The sequence below is a fragment of the Salmo trutta genome, unplaced genomic scaffold (assembly GCF_901001165.1).
Source record: "Salmo trutta unplaced genomic scaffold, fSalTru1.1, whole genome shotgun sequence".
Lineage (NCBI taxonomy): Eukaryota > Metazoa > Chordata > Actinopteri > Salmoniformes > Salmonidae > Salmo > Salmo trutta.
In genome coordinates, this window is record NW_021822337.1 from 1 (window position 1) to 17,500 (window position 17,500).

Genomic DNA, 17,500 nt, shown 5'->3' on the forward strand with positions numbered 1-17,500 from the left:
TTAAACAATCTCTTGGTACAACATATATAGTCAAGGTGAGTCTGATAAACAGACGCATTTTGCAGCAGGAATCTGCATTTAGTCAATTCATTAAATGCTTACTAAGGCAGTGTTGCTGATGAAATAGTGTAAGAGCACACCCTCGTGGACAAAAAGCTTACAGCACCTGGTATTCCCAGGCGGTCTCCCATCCAAGTACTAACCAGGCCCGACCCTGCTTAGCTTCCCAGATCAGACGAGATCGGGAGAGTACCCAGGCTGGTATGGCCATAAACAATAAACAATCTCTTGGTACAACATATATAGTCAAAGGTGAGTATGATAAACAGACTGCATTTTGCAGCAGGAAGCTGATTTAGTCAATTCATCATTAAATGCTTACTACAAGGCAGTGTTGCTGATTGAAATAGTGTAAGAGCACACCCTCGTGGACAAAAAGCTTACAGCACCTGGTATTCCAGGCGGTCTCCCATCCAAGTACTAACAGGCCCGACCCTGCTTAGAGCTTCCGAGATCAGACGAGATCGGGCGTACCCAGGCTGGTATGGCCGTAAACGTTAACAATCTTGGTACAACATATATAGTCAAAGTGAGTCTGATAAACAGGACATTGCATTTTCACCAATTAGATAAGCAGCTTGAACTTTGTGTCACTGAAAAAGTAGAAGAAATACAAACACTGTAGCCGTCACTTTATAGCACAGGTAGTTGGATAAATACAAACTTTATTTTTTTCATCATTTGAACAGGGTAAGGGAGCACAAAGCACACACAAGTGCATTCAGCAACAATATTATTATTTGTCTTATAAATACAAGGCAGATGCTAACTGAAAACACACGGAACTTTTGATCCTATTAAAAAGGCAGGAAGCTGCATTTAGTCAATTCATCATTAAATGTTACTACAAGGCAGTGTTGCTGATGAAATGTGTAAGAGCACACCCTCGTGGACAAAAAGCTTACAGCACCTGGTATTCCCAGGCGGTCTCCATCCAAGTACAACCAGTCGCGACCTGCTAGTTTCCCAGATCAGACGAGATCGGGCGTACCCAGGCTGGTATGGCCGTAAACGATAAAAAATCTCTTGGTACAACATATATAGTCAAGTGAGTCTGATAAACAGACATGCATTTTCACCAATTAGATAAGCAGCTTGAACTTGTGTCACTGAAAAAGTAGAAGAAATTACAAAACATGTAGCCATCACTTTATAGCACAGGTAGTTGGATATAAATACAAACTTTATTTCTTTTCATCATTTGAACAGGGTAAGGGAGCACAAAGCACACACAAGCTGCATTCAGCAAACAATATTATTATTGTCTTATAAATACAAGGCAGATGCTAACTGACAACACACGGAACTTTGATCCTATAAAAAGGCAGGAAGCTGCATTTAGTCAATTCATCATTAAATGCTTCTTACTACAAGGCAGTAGTTTGCTGATGAAATACTGTAAGAGCACACCCTCGTGGACAAAAAGCTACAGCACCTGGTATTCCCAGGCGGTCCTCCCATCCAAGTACTAACCAGGCCAGACCCTGCTTAGCCTTCCGAGATCCAGACGAGATCGGGCGAACCCAGGCTGGTATGGCCGTAAACGTTAAACAATCTCTTGGTACAACATATATAGTCAAAGTGAGTCTGATAAACAGACTGCATTTTGCAGCAGGAAGCTGCATTTAGTCAATTCATCATTAAATGCTTACTACAAGGCAGTGTTGCTGATGAAATAGTGTAAGAGCACACCCTCGTGGACAAAAAGCTTACCTGCACCTGGTATTCCCAGGCGGTCTCCCCATCCAAGTACTAACCAGGCCCGACCCTGCTTAGCTTCCGAGATCAGACGAGATCAGGCGTACCCAGGCTGGTATGGCCGTAAACAATAAACAATCTCTTGGTACAACATATATAGTCAAAGTGAGTCTGATAAACAGACATTGCATTTTCACCCAATTAGATAAGCAGCTTGAACTTTGTGTCACTGAAAAAGTAGAAGAAATTACAAACACTGTAGCCAATCACTTTATAGCACAGGTAGTTGGATAAAATACAAACTTATTTCTTTTCATCATTTGAACAGGGTAAGGGAGCACAAAGCACACACAAGCTGCATTCAGCAACAATATTATTATTTGTCTTATAAATACAAGGCAGATGCTAACTGACAACACACGGAACTTTGATCCTATTAAAAAGGCAGGAAGCTGCATTTAGTCAATTCATCATTAAATGCTTACTACAAGGCAGTGTTGCTGATGAAATACGTGTAAGAGCACACCCTCGTGGACAAAAAGCTTACAGCACCTGGTATTCCCAGGCGGTCTCCCATCCAAGTACTAACCAGGCCCGAACCTGCTTAGCTTCCGAGATCAGACGAGATCGGGCGTACCCAGGCTGGTATGGCCGTAAACGATAAACAATCTCTTGGTACAACATATATAGTCAAAGTGAGTCTGATAAACAGACTGCATTTTGCAGCAGGAAGCTGCATTTAGTCAATTCATCATTAAATGCTTACTACAAGGCAGTGTTGCTGATGAAATAGTGTAAGAGCACACCCTCGTGGACAAAAAGCTTACAGCACCTGGTATTCCCAGGCGGTCTCCCATCCAAGTACTAACCAGGCCCGACCCTGCTTAGCTTCCGAGATCAGACGAGATCAGGGCGTACCCAGGCTGGTATGGCCGTAAACGAATAAACAATCTCTTGGTACAACATATATAGTCAAAGTGAGTCTGATAAACAGACATTGCATTTTCACCAATTAGATAAGCAGCTTGAACTTTGTGTCACTGAAAAAGTAGAAGAAATTACAAACACTGTAGCCATCACTTTATAGCACAGGTAGTTGGATAAATACAAACTTATTTCTTTTCATCATTTGAACAGGGTAAGGGAGCACAAAGCACACACAAGCTGCATTCAGCAACAATATTATTATTTGTCTTATAAATACAAGGCAGATGCTAACTGACAACACACGGAACTTTGATCCTATTAAAAAGGCAGGAAGCTGCATTTAGTCAATTCATCATTAAATGCTTACTACAAGGCAGTGTTGCTGATGAAATAGTGTAAGAGCACACCCTCGTGGACAAAAAGCTTACAGCACCTGGTATTCCCAGGCGGTCTCCCATCCAAGTACTAACCAGGCCCGACCCTGCTTAGCTTCCGAGATCAGACGAGATCGGGCGTACCCAGGCTGGTATGGCCAGTAAACGATAAACAATCTCTTGGTACAACATATATAGTCAAAGTGAGTCTGATAAACAGACTGCATTTTGCAGCAGGAAGCTGCATTTAGTCAATTCATCATTAAATGCTTACTACAAGGCAGTGTTGCTGATGAAATAGTGTAAGAGCACACCCTCGTGGACAAAAAGCTTACAGCACCTGGTATTCCCAGGCGGTCTCCCATCCAAGTACTAACCAGGCCCGACCCTGCTTAGCTTCCGAGATCAGACGAGATCGGGCGTACCCAGGCTGGTATGGCCGTAAACGATAAACAATCTCTTGGTACAACATATATAGTCAAAGTGAGTCTGATAAACAGACTGCATTTTGCAGCAGGAAGCTGCATTTAGTCAATTCATCATTAAATGCTTACTACAAGGCAGTGTTGCTGATGAAATAGTGTAAGAGCACACCCTCGTGGACAAAAAGCTTACAGCACCTGGTATTCCCAGGCGGTCTCCCATCCAAGTACTAACCAGGCCCGACCCTGCTTAGCTTCCGAGATCAGACGAGATCGGGCGTACCCAGGCTGGTATGGCCGTAAACGATAAACAATCTCTTGGTACAACATATATAGTCAAAGTGAGTCTGATAAACAGACATTGCATTTTCACCAATTAGATAAGCAGCTTGAACTTTGTGTCACTGAAAAAGTAGAAGAAATTACAAACACTGTAGCCATCACTTTATAGCACAGGTAGTTGGATAAAATACAAACTTTATTTCTTTTCATCATTTGAACAGGGTAAGGGAGCACAAAGCACACACAAGCTGCATTCAGCAACAATATTATTATTTGTCTTATAAATACAAGGCAGATGCTAACTGACAACACACGGAACTTTGATCCTATTAAAAAGGCAGGAAGCTGCATTTAGTCAATTCATCATTAAATGCTTACTACAAGGCAGTGTTGCTGATGAAATACTGTAAGAGCACACCCTCGTGGACAAAAAGCTTACAGCACCTGGTATTCCCAGGCGGTCTCCCATCCAAGTACTAACCAGGCCCGACCCTGCTTAGCTTCCGAGATCAGACGAGATCGGGCGTACCCAGGCTGGTATGGCCGTAAACGATTAAACAATCTCTTGGTACAACATATATAGTCAAAGTGAGTCTGATAAACAGACTGCATTTTGCAGCAGGAAGCTGCATTTAGTCAATTCATCATTAAATGCTTACTACAAGGCAGTGTTGCTGATGAAATAGTGTAAGAGCACACCCTCGTGGACAAAAAGCTTACAGCACCTGGTATTCCCAGGCGGTCTCCCATCCAAGTACTAACCAGGCCCGACCCTGCTTAGCTTCCGAGATCAGACGAGATCAGGGCGTACCCAGGCTGGTATGGCCGTAAACGAATAAACAATCTCTTGGTACAACATATATAGTCAAAGTGAGTCTGATAAACAGACATTGCATTTTCACCAATTAGATAAGCAGCTTGAACTTTGTGTCACTGAAAAAGTAGAAGAAATTACAAACACTGTAGCCATCACTTTATAGCACAGGTAGTTGGATAAAATACAAACTTTATTTCTTTTCATCATTTGAACAGGGTAAGGGAGCACAAAGCACACACAAGCTGCATTCAGCAACAATATTATTATTTGTCTTATAAATACAAGGCAGATGCTAACTGACAACACACGGAACTTTGATCCTATTAAAAAGGCAGGAAGCTGCATTTAGTCAATTCATCATTAAATGCTTACTACAAGGCAAGTGTTGCTGATGAAATAGTGTAAGAGCACACCCTCGTGGACAAAAAGCTTACAGCACCTGGTATTCCCAGGCGGTCTCCCATCCAAGTACTAACCAGGCCCGACCCTGCTTAGCTTCCGAGATCAGACGAGATCGGGCGTACCCAGGCTGGTATGGCCGTAAACGATAAACAATCTCTTGGTACAACATATATAGTCAAAGTGAGTCTGATAAACAGACTGCATTTTGCAGCAGGAAGCTGCATTTAGTCAATTCATCATTAAATGCTTACTACAAGGCAGTGTTGCTGATGAAATAGTGTAAGAGCACACCCTCGTGGACAAAAAGCTTACAGCACCTGGTATTCCCAGGCGGTCTCCCATCCAAGTACTAACCAGGCCCGACCCTGCTTAGCTTCCGAGATCAGACGAGATCGGGCGTACCCAGGCTGGTATGGCCGTAAACGATAAACAATCTCTTGGTACAACATATATAGTCAAAGTGAGTCTGATAAACAGACTGCATTTTGCAGCAGGAAGCTGCATTTAGTCAATTCATCATTAAATGCTTACTACAAGGCAGTGTTGCTGATGAAATAGTGTAAGAGCACACCCTCGTGGACAAAAAGCTTACAGCACCTGGTATTCCCAGGCGGTCTCCCATCCAAGTACTAACCAGGCCCGACCCTGCTTAGCTTCCGAGATCAGACGAGATCGGGCGTACCCAGGCTGGTATGGCCGTAAACGATAAACAATCTCTTGGTACAACATATATAGTCAAAGTGAGTCTGATAAACAGACATTGCATTTTCACCAATTAGATAAGCAGCTTGAACTTTGTGTCACTGAAAAAGTAGAAGAAATTACAAACACTGTAGCCATCACTTTATAGCACAGGTAGTTGGATAAAATACAAACTTTATTTCTTTTCATCATTTGAACAGGGTAAGGGAGCACAAAGCACACACAAGCTGCATTCAGCAACAATATTATTATTTGTCTTATAAATACAAGGCAGATGCTAACTGACAACACACGGAACTTTGATCCTATTAAAAAGGCAGGAAGCTGCATTTAGTCAATTCATCATTAAATGCTTACTACAAGGCAGTGTTGCTGATGAAATAGTGTAAGAGCACACCCTCGTGGACAAAAAGCTTACAGCACCTGGTATTCCCAGGCGGTCTCCCATCCAAGTACTAACCAGGCCCGACCCTGCTTAGCTTCCGAGATCAGACGAGATCGGGCGTACCCAGGCTGGTATGGCCGTAAACGATAAACAATCTCTTGGTACAACATATATAGTCAAAGTGAGTCTGATAAACAGACTGCATTTTGCAGCAGGAAGCTGCATTTAGTCAATTCATCATTAAATGCTTACTACAAGGCAGTGTTGCTGATGAAATAGTGTAAGAGCACACCCTCGTGGACAAAAAGCTTACAGCACCTGGTATTCCCAGGCGGTCTCCCATCCAAGTACTAACCAGGCCCGACCCTGCTTAGCTTCCGAGATCAGACGAGATCAGGCGTACCCAGGCTGGTATGGCCGTAAACGATAAACAATCTCTTGGTACAACATATATAGTCAAAGTGAGTCTGATAAACAGACATTGCATTTTCACCAATTAGATAAGCAGCTTGAACTTTGTGTCACTGAAAAAGTAGAAGAAATTACAAACACTGTAGCCATCACTTTATAGCACAGGTAGTTGGATAAAATACAAACTTTATTTCTTTTCATCATTTGAACAGGGTAAGGGAGCACAAAGCACACACAAGCTGCATTCAGCAACAATATTATTATTTGTCTTATAAATACAAGGCAGATGCTAACTGACAACACACGGAACTTTGATCCTATTAAAAAGGCAGGAAGCTGCATTTAGTCAATTCATCATTAAATGCTTACTACAAGGCAGTGTTGCTGATGAAATAGTGTAAGAGCACACCCTCGTGGACAAAAAGCTTACAGCACCTGGTATTCCCAGGCGGTCTCCCATCCAAGTACTAACCAGGCCCGACCCTGCTTAGCTTCCGAGATCAGACGAGATCGGGCGTACCCAGGCTGGTATGGCCATAAACGATAAACAATCTCTTGGTACAACATATATAGTCAAAGTGAGTCTGATAAACAGACTGCATTTTGCAGCAGGAAGCTGCATTTAGTCAATTCATCATTAAATGCTTACTACAAGGCAGTGTTGCTGATGAAATAGTGTAAGAGCACACCCTCGTGGACAAAAAGCTTACAGCACCTGGTATTCCCAGGCGGTCTCCCATCCAAGTACTAACCAGGCCCGACCCTGCTTAGCTTCCGAGATCAGACGAGATCGGGCGTACCCAGGCTGGTATGGCCGTAAACGATAAACAATCTCTTGGTACAACATATATAGTCAAAGTGAGTCTGATAAACAGACTGCATTTTGCAGCAGGAAGCTGCATTTAGTCAATTCATCATTAAATGCTTACTACAAGGCAGTGTTGCTGATGAAATAGTGTAAGAGCACACCCTCGTGGACAAAAAGCTTACAGCACCTGGTATTCCCAGGCGGTCTCCCATCCAAGTACTAACCAGGCCCAACCCTGCTTAGCTTCCGAGATCAGACGAGATCGGGCGTACCCAGGCTGGTATGGCAATAAAAGATTAAACAATCTCTTGGTACAACATATATAGTCAAAGTGAGTCTGATAAACAGACATTGCATTTTCACCAATTAGATAAGCAGCTTGAACTTTGTGTCACTGAAAAAGTAGAAGAAATTACAAACACTGTAGCCATCACTTTATAGCACAGGTAGTTGGATAAAATACAAACTTTATTTCTTTTCATCATTTGAACAGGGTAAGGGAGCACAAAGCACACACAAGCTGCATTCAGCAACAATATTATTATTTGTCTTATAAATACAAGGCAGATGCTAACTGACAACACACGGAACTTTGATCCTATTAAAAAGGCAGGAAGCTGCATTTAGTCAATTCATCATTAAATGCTTACTACAAGGCAGTGTTGCTGATGAAATACTGTAAGAGCACACCCTCGTGGACAAAAAGCTTACAGCACCTGGTATTCCCAGGCGGTCTCCCATCCAAGTACTAACAAGGCCCAACCCTGCTTAGCTTCCGAGATCAGACGAGATCGGGCGTACCCAGGCAGGTATGGCCTTAAACATTAAACAATCTCTTGGTACAACATATATAGTCAAAGTGAGTCTGATAAACAGACTGCATTTTGCAGCAGGAAGCTGCATTTAGTCAATTCATCATTAAATGCTTACTACAAGGCAGTGTTGCTGATGAAATAGTGTAAGAGCACACCCTCGTGGACAAAAAGCTTACAGCACCTGGTATTCCCAGGCGGTCTCCCATCCAAGTACTAACCAGGCCCGACCCTGCTTAGCTTCCGAGATCAGACGAGATCGGGCGTACCCAGGCTGGTATGGCCGTAAACAATAAACAATCTCTTGGTACAACATATATAGTCAAAGTGAGTCTGATAAACAGACATTGCATTTTCACCAATTAGATAAGCAGCTTGAACTTTGTGTCACTGAAAAAGTAGAAGAAATTACAAACACTGTAGCCATCACTTTATAGCACAGGTAGTTGGATAAATACAAACTTTATTTCTTTTCATCATTTGAACAGGGTAAGGGAGCACAAAGCACACACAAGCTGCATTCAGCAACAATATTATTATTTGTATTATAAATACAAGGCAGATGCTAACTGACAACACACGGAACTTTGATCCTATTAAAAAGGCAGGAAGCTGCATTTAGTCAATTCATCATTAAATGCTTACAATAAGGCAATGTTGCTGATGAAATAGTGTAAGAGCACACCCTCGTGGACAAAAAGCTTACAGCACCTGGTATTCCCAGGCGGTCTCCCATCCAAGTACTAACCAGGCCCGACCCTGCTTAGCTTCCGAGATCAGACGAGATCGGGCGTACCCAGGCTGGTATGGCCTTAAACGATAAACAATCTCTTGGTACAACATATATAGTCAAAGTGAGTCTGATAAACAGACTGCATTTTGCAGCAGGAATCTGCATTTAGTCAATTCATCATTAAATGCTTACTACAAGGCAGTGTTGCTGATGAAATAGTGTAAGAGCACACCCTCGTGGACAAAAAGCTTACAGCACCTGGTATTCCCAGGCGGTCTCCCATCCAAGTACTAACCAGGCCCGACCCTGCTTAGTTTCCCAGATCAGACGAGATCGGGCGTACCCAGGCTGGTATGGCCATAAACGATAAACAATCTCTTGGTACAACATATATAGTCAAAGTGAGTCTGATAAACAGACTGCATTTTGCAGCAGGAAGCTGCATTTAGTCAATTCATCATTAAATGCTTACTACAAGGCAGTGTTGCTGATGAAATAGTGTAAGAGCACACCCTCGTGGACAAAAAGCTTACAGCACCTGGTATTCCCAGGCGGTCTCCCATCCAAGTACTAACCAGGCCCGACCCTGCTTAGCTTCCGAGATCAGACGAGATCGGGCGTACCCAGGCTGGTATGGCCGTAAACGTTAAACAATCTCTTGGTACAACATATATAGTCAAAGTGAGTCTGATAAACAGACTGCATTTTGCAGCAGGAAGCTGCATTTCGTCAATTCATCATTAAATGCTTACTACAAGGCAGTGTTGCTGATGAAATAGTGTAAGAGCACACCCTCGTGGACAAAAAGCTTACAGCACCTGGTATTCCCAGGCGGTCTCCCATCCAAGTACTAACCAGGCCCGACCCTGCTTAGCTTCCGAGATCAGGCGTACCCAGGCTGGTATGGCCATAAACAATAAACAATCTCTTGGTACAACATATATAGTCAAAGTGAGTCTGATAAACAGACTGCATTTTGCAGCAGGAATCTGCATTTAGTCAATTCATCATTAAATGCTTACTACAAGGCAGTGTTGCTGATGAAATAGTGTAAGAGCACACCCTCGTGGACAAAAAGCTTACAGCACCTGGTATTCCCAGGCGGTCTCCCATCCAAGTACTAACCAGTCCCGACCCTGCTTAGTTTCCCAGATCAGACGAGATCGGGCGTACCCAGGCTGGTATGGCCATAAACAATAAACAATCTCTTGGTACAACATATATAGTCAAAGTGAGTCTGATAAACAGACTGCATTTTGCAGCAGGAAGCTGCATTTAGTCAATTCATCATTAAATGCTTACTACAAGGCAGTGTTGCTGATGAAATAGTGTAAGAGCACACCCTCGTGGACAAAAGCTTACAGCACCTGGTATTCCCAGGCGGTCTCCCATCCAAGTACTAACCAGGCCCGACCCTGCTTAGCTTCCGAGATCAGACGAGATCGGGCGTACCCAGGCTGGTATGGCCATAAACAATAAACAATCTCTTGGTACAACATATATAGTCAAAGTGAGTCTGATAAACAGACTGCATTTTGCAGCAGGAAGCTGCATTTAGTCAATTCATCATTAAATGCTTACTACAAGGCAGTGTTGCTGATGAAATAGTGTAAGAGCACACCCTCGTGGACAAAAAGCTTACAGCACCTGGTATTCCCAGGCGGTCTCCCATCCAAGTACTAACCAGTCCCGACCCTGCTTAGTTTCCCAGATCAGACGAGATCGGGCGTACCCAGGCTGGTATGGCCATAAACAATAAACAATCTCTTGGTACAACATATATAGTCAAAGTGAGTCTGATAAACAGACTGCATTTTGCAGCAGGAAGCTGCATTTAGTCAATTCATCATTAAATGCTTACTACAAGGCAGTGTTGCTGATGAAATAGTGTAAGAGCACACCCTCGTGGACAAAAAGCTTACAGCACCTGGTATTCCCAGGCGGTCTCCCATCCAAGTACTAACCAGGCCCGACCCTGCTTAGCTTCCGAGATCAGACGAGATCGGGCGTACCCAGGCTGGTATGGCCGTAAACGTTAAACAATCTCTTGGTACAACATATATAGTCAAAGTGAGTCTGATAAACAGACTGCATTTTGCAGCAGGAAGCTGCATTTAGTCAATTCATCATTAAATGCTTACTACAAGGCAGTGTTGCTGATGAAATAGTGTAAGAGCACACCCTCGTGGACAAAAAGCTTACAGCACCTGGTATTCCCAGGCGGTCTCCCATCCAAGTACTAACCAGGCCCGAACCTGCTTAGCTTCCGAGATCAGACGAGATCAGGCGTACCCAGGCTGGTATGGCCGTAAACAATAAACAATCTCTTGGTACAACATATATAGTCAAAGTGAGTCTGATAAACAGACATTGCATTTTCACCAATTAGATAAGCAGCTTGAACTTTGTGTCACTGAAAAAGTAGAAGAAATTACAAACACTGTAGCCGTCACTTTATAGCACAGGTAGTTGGATAAAATACAAACTTTATTTATTTTCATCATTTGAACAGGGTAAGGGAGCACAAAGCACACACAAGCTGCATTCAGCAACAATATTATTATTTGTCTTATAAATACAAGGCAGATGCTAACTGACAACACACGGAACTTTGATCCTATTAAAAAGGCAGGAAGCTGCATTTAGTCAATTCATCATTAAATGCTTACTACAAGGCAGTGTTGCTGATGAAATAGTGTAAGAGCACACCCTCGTGGACAAAAAGCTTACAGCACCTGGTATTCCCAGGCGGTCTCCCATCCAAGTACTAACCAGTCCCGACCCTGCTTAGTTTCCCAGATCAGACGAGATCGGGCGTACCCAGGCTGGTATGGCCGTAAACGATAAACAATCTCTTGGTACAACATATATAGTCAAAGTGAGTCTGATAAACAGACATTGCATTTTCACCAATTAGATAAGCAGCTTGAACTTTGTGTCACTGAAAAAGTAGAAGAAATTACAAACACTGTAGCCATCACTTTATAGCACAGGTAGTTGGATAAAATACAAACTTTATTTCTTTTCATCATTTGAACAGGGTAAGGGAGCACAAAGCACACACAAGCTGCATTCAGCAACAATATTATTATTTGTCTTATAAATACAAGGCAGATGCTAACTGACAACACACGGAACTTTGATCCTATTAAAAAGGCAGGAAGCTGCATTTAGTCAATTCATCATTAAATGCTTACTACAAGGCAGTGTTGCTGATGAAATAGTGTAAGAGCACACCCTCGTGGACAAAAGCTTACAGCACCTGGTATTCCCAGGCGGTCTCCCATCCAAGTACTAACCAGGCCCGACCCTGCTTAGCTTCCGAGATCAGACGAGATCAGGCGTACCCAGGCTGGTATGGCCGTAAACAATAAACAATCTCTTGGTACAACATATATAGTCAAAGTGAGTCTGATAAACAGACATTGCATTTTCACCAATTAGATAAGCAGCTTGAACTTTGTGTCACTGAAAAAGTAGAAGAAATTACAAACACTATAGCCATCACTTTATAGCACAGGTAGTTGGATAAAATACAAACTTTATTTATTTCATCATTTGAACAGGGTAAGGGAGCACAAAGCACACACAAGCTGCATTCAGCAACAATATTATTATTTGTCTTATAAATACAAGGCAGATGCTAACTGACAACACACGGAACTTTGATCCTATTAAAAGGCAGGAAGCTGCATTTAGTCAATTCATCATTAAATGCTTACAATAAGGCAATGTTGCTGATGAAATAGTGTAAGAGCACACCCTCGTGGACAAAAAGCTTACAGCACCTGGTATTCCCAGGCGGTCTCCCATCCAAGTACTAACCAGGCCCGACCCTGCTTAGATTCCGAGATCAGACGAGATCGGGCGTACCTTTTTTTTTTTTTTTTTTTTTTATTATAAAAATCTTATTTTACAATTTTTCAATTCAATATGCAAAACCTTCAATCAACACAAGACTAAACATCGGTAGGCATCCAATTTTACCCACTATCAAATAAAACCAAACAAAATAAAAATTCCAAACCAACTTCATACAAACATTACATACAAGACTAAGATAAAACAAATTCCATGAAATTAGAGAGGTTAAAAGCAACCCCCTATCAAATAAAAACTAAGAAATTCTCAAAAACAATTTTTTTAAATGATTGATGATATCTCTCCAAAACTTTGCACATCAAAACCCATACACCAAACCTCCATCCTCCCCCACAGCAATGAATCCACAATCCTTCACAAACACACTTTCAAAATCCTTCTGCCTAGACCTATGCATCAATCCCACATCCTTCTTGACCATACCTTCAAACACCTTCCACACTGTCACCCTCTTGCCCTCAAACCTTGCCAAGTTCCTCCTCGAATATACAGCATACCTTGCATGTGACAGCATAAAATTCAATAATTCAATATTCACCCCCTTCACATGCTGACACACTCCAAACAATACCAAACACCTCCAATCCACCCCTCCTATTAACTCTACTCCCCAGTACCTTTCTAGCATGTCCCTCAACCTCACATAGAACCCAGCTACCTCGACACACTCAAACATCATGTGCATCAGATTTTCATCCATAACTCTACATACGTCACACACACGAGACACTGACCTGTCTACCTGATGTAACACCACCTTGGTAAACACCCGATTGTGCCTCAACATAAAATCAAAATGTGTACATTCAAGACTGTTGAGCCTCACTACCATCTTCTCCCACAACCGCTCCACATCCAACCCTGGAAACACTTGCCTCCACACTTTCTCAGATGCAGGCGCCTTGACCTTCCTGGTAAGAAGAGCCCAGTAGAAGGCCCTCACCTTGGTAGAGGATAAGGCTTGCACAGACTCCCCACATTTCACCTGCATCTCAGGCAAAGTCTCTAATACCCCCTTACTCATGTGATTGTCCAGCAGCCTCACCCACTCCCTTGGAAAACACTCCTTTATCCTCTCATACATTCTCAACACCGTCCCTTTCCTGACATCCTCATCTACACTCCAGACAGTATCTAATATCGCCTGATCAGGCAGGAACCCCGGCACCACCTCATACCTAAAGTCCCTCACTCTTATCATACCTGCCCTCATAAGCACCTTACTCTCCAGCATCTTTCCCTCAGATTGCAGCAATGGGTTCATAAAAACCGGTAGATTCAAAATCACCCCAATAGAGTCACACTCATAGCTAACCTGCGGTAAAAACTCTGCCCAGGCCCTGAACACCTCCTGATAAAAGGCAGGCACCTCTGCATACATGCTAGGCTTTAAACACATTAACAACCCATAATCTCCGCATCCTCCACTCCTATGCAACCAATGTCTGAAAAACTCCTTCCACCCCTGACCCTCCTCCCCGTACAAAAACTGTTTCACTCTCTTAACCCGTATGGCTTTTAACTTAACCTCCAGATCTACTAATCTCAACCCACCCCTATCATAATCTGCTATCATCACATCATGAGCAATTTTCACACCCTTCCCACCCCACAGGAACCCAGACACTACATTATTAATTTCCTTCAGAGCCCATACAGGCATGTCCAGAACCCCTAAAGTATATACACATTTTGACATCAACAGAGCATTCACCACCACCACTTTCCCCCTCAATTTTAATTTCCTTTGTTTCCAGTAATTCAAGGTCGACTTCATTTTATTAATCACCCCTGTCCAAGTAAAGTCTCTCGCCTCCAGCTCATCTACCCCAATATTCACACCCAAAATTCTCAAATGTTCTGTAACAGTCTTAAAAGGAATGTTACTTGTAGACACAACCGTATCAGAAACGCATAACATTTCAGATTTTTCAACATTCACCTTAGCCCCAGAAGCTCTCCCATACACATCAAAACACTTCATCAGACAATTCACACTCCCTCCATCCCGCACAGTACAGGTGGTATCATCAGCGTAATGATGCAGCACACTAACGCCACCCCCCGGCAGGTCTACTCCATGCACTCCTCTATCACGCTTAACAAAAGCAGCCAAAGGCTCAACTGATATGCTGTACAGCAAAGCAGACAGTGGACAACCCTGCCTAACAGACCTGCCCAGGGGAAAGGGATCAGTCAGCACACCATTACACTTAACGACACTGCTAGCTGACCCATACAAAAGCTTCACCCATTCTTTTATACGAGGCCCAAACCCAAATTTTGCCATGGTCTCTAACAGGAACCGATGCTCCACCCGATCAAAGGCTTTATTCAGATCCATACAGAGCACCACCCCACCCACATCCCCCATATGCCTCACTACATCCCGGATAGTGCAGAGGGTGTCAACTATATCCCTCCCCGGTACCCCATAGGCCTGAGTAGGTGCTATAATGCTACCCATCACCTTTTTCAACCTATTGGCCATTACCTTAGCCAGCACCTTATTGTCAGAGTTCAAAAGGGTTATCGGTCTGTAGTTCTCAAGTTTCAGTCGACTTCCCTTCCTTTTGTACACCACATTCAACACCCCCAAAGCTAATGATTCTGGGACTTCCCTCCTCTCCTCCATACACTCAAATACACGCAGCATCAGTGGGGCTAGTATGTCACTAAACTCACGGTAAAACTCTGCAGTCAGACCATCTGAACCTGGGCTCTTATTCAAATTCAGGCCTAAGATTGCAGCTTTAACCTCTGCCAATGTAAAATCGGCATCACACATCTCCACATCATCAGTTGACACCCTTACCTCCACTGCTTCTAGCACACTTCTCATACACACCTCATCCACCCCGCCTGAAGTAAATAAACCTTTATAAAAAGAATGCACTGTATTCAAAATACCTTCCAAATCTGTCACCCTCTCCCCCCGCTCATTTAAAAGCTCAGTTAGAAAACTCCTTTCCTGCTTCCGCCTTTCTAACCCCAGAAAAAAAGCAGTACTCCTCTCCCCCTCCACTACATACTGCGCTCTACTCCTCACCACTGCCCCCATACACCTATGCCTCTCTAAGACCTTCAACTCCTCCCGCAGCCTCAGGTAATCTGCAATATCATATCCTGGACAATTTTCTATCTTTTCTAACTCAAATATCAGGTGGGACTTAAGAATCCTCTCTTCCCTCCTTCTTACCACACTAGCCTGTCTTGCACAATATATTGCCAGCCGCTTGAACTCCCCTTTTAAACCTTCCCACCACACACACACATCAGACTCAAACAGAGGATCTGACATGGCCTCATTCACACACTCTTTCACTGCTCCCTTAAACCCCTCATCCTTCAGCAGACTGGCATTAAGACACCACAACCCCCCCACCCTCCCCTCCCTCGACGCACCCAGCCGGAAAAGCAGAGCATCATGGTCACTAAAAAATGTGTGGGAATACTCTACCCCCACAACCAAGTTCGCAACCGCTCTATGAGCAAGACACAAATCTATGCGTGACTGCCTGAGCTCTCCCCTCACCACTTGTCTGCGAGAGAACACCCGCTTATCTGGATTCCTCTCCCTCCATATATCCACCAAATCCTCATCCTGCATTACCTTTAATAGTGCGCCACGAGAAGAGTCAGAGCCAAAATGTGCGCTACTTGAGGCATCCAACCTATCCATCCATACATTAAAATCTCCAACAAGCAGACAGTTTCTCCCACATAATCCCCCCATAGACATAAACAAAACCCTTCTCTCAATTTCAGTATTAGGAGCATACACATTGTACAATGAATAATCCACACCTTTAAACGTGAAACCCACTCCCACCATTCGACCTTCATTATCAGCACATAACAAACTTAAATTAGACACAACATCTTGTTTAACCAAAATAGCTACTCCACATGCACGCACAGTACCATTACTCACGTACATTTGTCCATTCCATCGCTGTCTTACGTTATCCATATACGGCTCAGTCCAGTGAGTCTCCTGAAGACATAATATGTCTGCACAGAAAGCTTCCAACACCAGCTCTAGCTTTTCTTTGCTACGAAGTCCATTGGTGTTGATAGAGACAACTCTCACCATAACGGATACATAGAGGAGGAAATCAATCCAGTCCGTCATGATAGATCTTTTACCCTTTTCTTCTTCTTGGCTATCAGGTTCTTTTTATTATCCCTCCGCTCAGATTGTATAAACTCCATCTCTTCCCCCGTCATCTCTTCTCCAGACCCTTTACGCTTGTAAGAATCATCCCGAGCAGGAGCCATCTCCTGAGAAGAGCCTCCCGGGACTACAGACACCTTCGGGTTCTCCACCGCACCCCCAGAATCCGAAGCCAATGCCGCTCCAGTTGCTTCTCCCGTACACCCCGCTACCCCCTCCTCTCCACCAGGAACGCCCTCCATCTCCACACCGTCTAGGCTTGAACTGATATCCTTCCCCTTGGAGACCTCCTTTCCCACAGGACATGGCCCCTTCTCTTCTTCATCCTCCGACTGCCTCTGGTCTTCTTCATCCTCCATCCGTCTCTGGGACTCCTCCCCCATCCTCATTTCCTCCCCAGATTCCTCCATCTCGCTCTCCTCCACACCATCCCCGCTGATTACCTGATTTGACAATCCAGGAGCTCCATCACCCTGGGTACAGGAGCACTGCCTAACACTCCTCCCGCAACCAACACAACCGCGTTCTCTTCTCCCATTACACTCTCTTGCGTAATGCCCCTGCTCACCACACTTATGACAGGCAAAATCAGGGCAATCACGTAGAAC

The 17,500-nt window shown here is 43.6% G+C and overlaps 23 non-coding genes and 9 pseudogenes across 23 annotated transcripts; all 32 read right to left on the reverse strand.

The window, feature by feature from the left end:
* Positions 1 to 154: 154 nt before the first annotated feature.
* On the reverse strand, positions 155 to 275 carry LOC115181870 (uncharacterized; annotated as a pseudogene).
* A 162-nt stretch (positions 276 to 437) lies between these two features.
* LOC115181823 (uncharacterized) lies at positions 438 to 556 on the reverse strand (annotated as a pseudogene).
* Positions 557 to 1,483: 927 nt separating this feature from the next.
* Positions 1,484 to 1,605, reverse strand: LOC115181825 (uncharacterized; annotated as a pseudogene).
* Positions 1,606 to 1,766: 161 nt separating this feature from the next.
* On the reverse strand, positions 1,767 to 1,887 carry LOC115181819 (uncharacterized; annotated as a pseudogene).
* Positions 1,888 to 2,298: 411 nt separating this feature from the next.
* On the reverse strand, positions 2,299 to 2,417 carry LOC115181838 (5S ribosomal RNA). Its single transcript, XR_003873515.1, has one exon. It is a non-coding gene; the product is annotated as a 5S ribosomal RNA (ribosomal RNA).
* A 161-nt stretch (positions 2,418 to 2,578) lies between these two features.
* Positions 2,579 to 2,698, reverse strand: LOC115181865 (5S ribosomal RNA). Its single transcript, XR_003873541.1, has one exon. It is a non-coding gene; the product is annotated as a 5S ribosomal RNA (ribosomal RNA).
* Positions 2,699 to 3,106: 408 nt separating this feature from the next.
* LOC115181863 (5S ribosomal RNA) lies at positions 3,107 to 3,226 on the reverse strand. The gene has a single exon (XR_003873539.1). It is a non-coding gene; the product is annotated as a 5S ribosomal RNA (ribosomal RNA).
* A 161-nt stretch (positions 3,227 to 3,387) lies between these two features.
* Positions 3,388 to 3,506, reverse strand: LOC115181816 (5S ribosomal RNA). Its single transcript, XR_003873504.1, has one exon. It is a non-coding gene; the product is annotated as a 5S ribosomal RNA (ribosomal RNA).
* Positions 3,507 to 3,667: 161 nt separating this feature from the next.
* Positions 3,668 to 3,786, reverse strand: LOC115181828 (5S ribosomal RNA). Its single transcript, XR_003873505.1, has one exon. It is a non-coding gene; the product is annotated as a 5S ribosomal RNA (ribosomal RNA).
* A 409-nt stretch (positions 3,787 to 4,195) lies between these two features.
* LOC115181829 (5S ribosomal RNA) lies at positions 4,196 to 4,314 on the reverse strand. Its single transcript, XR_003873506.1, has one exon. It is a non-coding gene; the product is annotated as a 5S ribosomal RNA (ribosomal RNA).
* A 162-nt stretch (positions 4,315 to 4,476) lies between these two features.
* LOC115181866 (5S ribosomal RNA) lies at positions 4,477 to 4,596 on the reverse strand. Its single transcript, XR_003873542.1, has one exon. It is a non-coding gene; the product is annotated as a 5S ribosomal RNA (ribosomal RNA).
* A 411-nt stretch (positions 4,597 to 5,007) lies between these two features.
* LOC115181830 (5S ribosomal RNA) lies at positions 5,008 to 5,126 on the reverse strand. Its single transcript, XR_003873507.1, has one exon. It is a non-coding gene; the product is annotated as a 5S ribosomal RNA (ribosomal RNA).
* A 161-nt stretch (positions 5,127 to 5,287) lies between these two features.
* Positions 5,288 to 5,406, reverse strand: LOC115181831 (5S ribosomal RNA). The gene has a single exon (XR_003873509.1). It is a non-coding gene; the product is annotated as a 5S ribosomal RNA (ribosomal RNA).
* Positions 5,407 to 5,567: 161 nt separating this feature from the next.
* Positions 5,568 to 5,686, reverse strand: LOC115181832 (5S ribosomal RNA). Its single transcript, XR_003873510.1, has one exon. It is a non-coding gene; the product is annotated as a 5S ribosomal RNA (ribosomal RNA).
* Positions 5,687 to 6,095: 409 nt separating this feature from the next.
* On the reverse strand, positions 6,096 to 6,214 carry LOC115181833 (5S ribosomal RNA). The gene has a single exon (XR_003873511.1). It is a non-coding gene; the product is annotated as a 5S ribosomal RNA (ribosomal RNA).
* A 161-nt stretch (positions 6,215 to 6,375) lies between these two features.
* LOC115181852 (5S ribosomal RNA) lies at positions 6,376 to 6,494 on the reverse strand. The gene has a single exon (XR_003873529.1). It is a non-coding gene; the product is annotated as a 5S ribosomal RNA (ribosomal RNA).
* A 409-nt stretch (positions 6,495 to 6,903) lies between these two features.
* Positions 6,904 to 7,022, reverse strand: LOC115181847 (5S ribosomal RNA). The gene has a single exon (XR_003873524.1). It is a non-coding gene; the product is annotated as a 5S ribosomal RNA (ribosomal RNA).
* Positions 7,023 to 7,183: 161 nt separating this feature from the next.
* On the reverse strand, positions 7,184 to 7,302 carry LOC115181834 (5S ribosomal RNA). Its single transcript, XR_003873512.1, has one exon. It is a non-coding gene; the product is annotated as a 5S ribosomal RNA (ribosomal RNA).
* Positions 7,303 to 7,463: 161 nt separating this feature from the next.
* LOC115181864 (5S ribosomal RNA) lies at positions 7,464 to 7,582 on the reverse strand. The gene has a single exon (XR_003873540.1). It is a non-coding gene; the product is annotated as a 5S ribosomal RNA (ribosomal RNA).
* Positions 7,583 to 7,992: 410 nt separating this feature from the next.
* LOC115181869 (5S ribosomal RNA) lies at positions 7,993 to 8,111 on the reverse strand. The gene has a single exon (XR_003873545.1). It is a non-coding gene; the product is annotated as a 5S ribosomal RNA (ribosomal RNA).
* A 161-nt stretch (positions 8,112 to 8,272) lies between these two features.
* Positions 8,273 to 8,391, reverse strand: LOC115181835 (5S ribosomal RNA). The gene has a single exon (XR_003873513.1). It is a non-coding gene; the product is annotated as a 5S ribosomal RNA (ribosomal RNA).
* A 408-nt stretch (positions 8,392 to 8,799) lies between these two features.
* LOC115181858 (5S ribosomal RNA) lies at positions 8,800 to 8,918 on the reverse strand. Its single transcript, XR_003873534.1, has one exon. It is a non-coding gene; the product is annotated as a 5S ribosomal RNA (ribosomal RNA).
* A 161-nt stretch (positions 8,919 to 9,079) lies between these two features.
* On the reverse strand, positions 9,080 to 9,198 carry LOC115181871 (uncharacterized; annotated as a pseudogene).
* A 161-nt stretch (positions 9,199 to 9,359) lies between these two features.
* On the reverse strand, positions 9,360 to 9,478 carry LOC115181836 (5S ribosomal RNA). Its single transcript, XR_003873514.1, has one exon. It is a non-coding gene; the product is annotated as a 5S ribosomal RNA (ribosomal RNA).
* A 161-nt stretch (positions 9,479 to 9,639) lies between these two features.
* On the reverse strand, positions 9,640 to 9,748 carry LOC115181813 (uncharacterized; annotated as a pseudogene).
* Positions 9,749 to 9,909: 161 nt separating this feature from the next.
* Positions 9,910 to 10,028, reverse strand: LOC115181877 (uncharacterized; annotated as a pseudogene).
* A 160-nt stretch (positions 10,029 to 10,188) lies between these two features.
* Positions 10,189 to 10,307, reverse strand: LOC115181848 (5S ribosomal RNA). Its single transcript, XR_003873525.1, has one exon. It is a non-coding gene; the product is annotated as a 5S ribosomal RNA (ribosomal RNA).
* Positions 10,308 to 10,468: 161 nt separating this feature from the next.
* LOC115181811 (uncharacterized) lies at positions 10,469 to 10,587 on the reverse strand (annotated as a pseudogene).
* Positions 10,588 to 10,748: 161 nt separating this feature from the next.
* Positions 10,749 to 10,867, reverse strand: LOC115181839 (5S ribosomal RNA). The gene has a single exon (XR_003873516.1). It is a non-coding gene; the product is annotated as a 5S ribosomal RNA (ribosomal RNA).
* A 161-nt stretch (positions 10,868 to 11,028) lies between these two features.
* LOC115181861 (5S ribosomal RNA) lies at positions 11,029 to 11,147 on the reverse strand. The gene has a single exon (XR_003873537.1). It is a non-coding gene; the product is annotated as a 5S ribosomal RNA (ribosomal RNA).
* A 409-nt stretch (positions 11,148 to 11,556) lies between these two features.
* On the reverse strand, positions 11,557 to 11,675 carry LOC115181874 (uncharacterized; annotated as a pseudogene).
* Positions 11,676 to 12,083: 408 nt separating this feature from the next.
* Positions 12,084 to 12,202, reverse strand: LOC115181854 (5S ribosomal RNA). Its single transcript, XR_003873530.1, has one exon. It is a non-coding gene; the product is annotated as a 5S ribosomal RNA (ribosomal RNA).
* Positions 12,203 to 17,500: the final 5,298 nt, after the last annotated feature.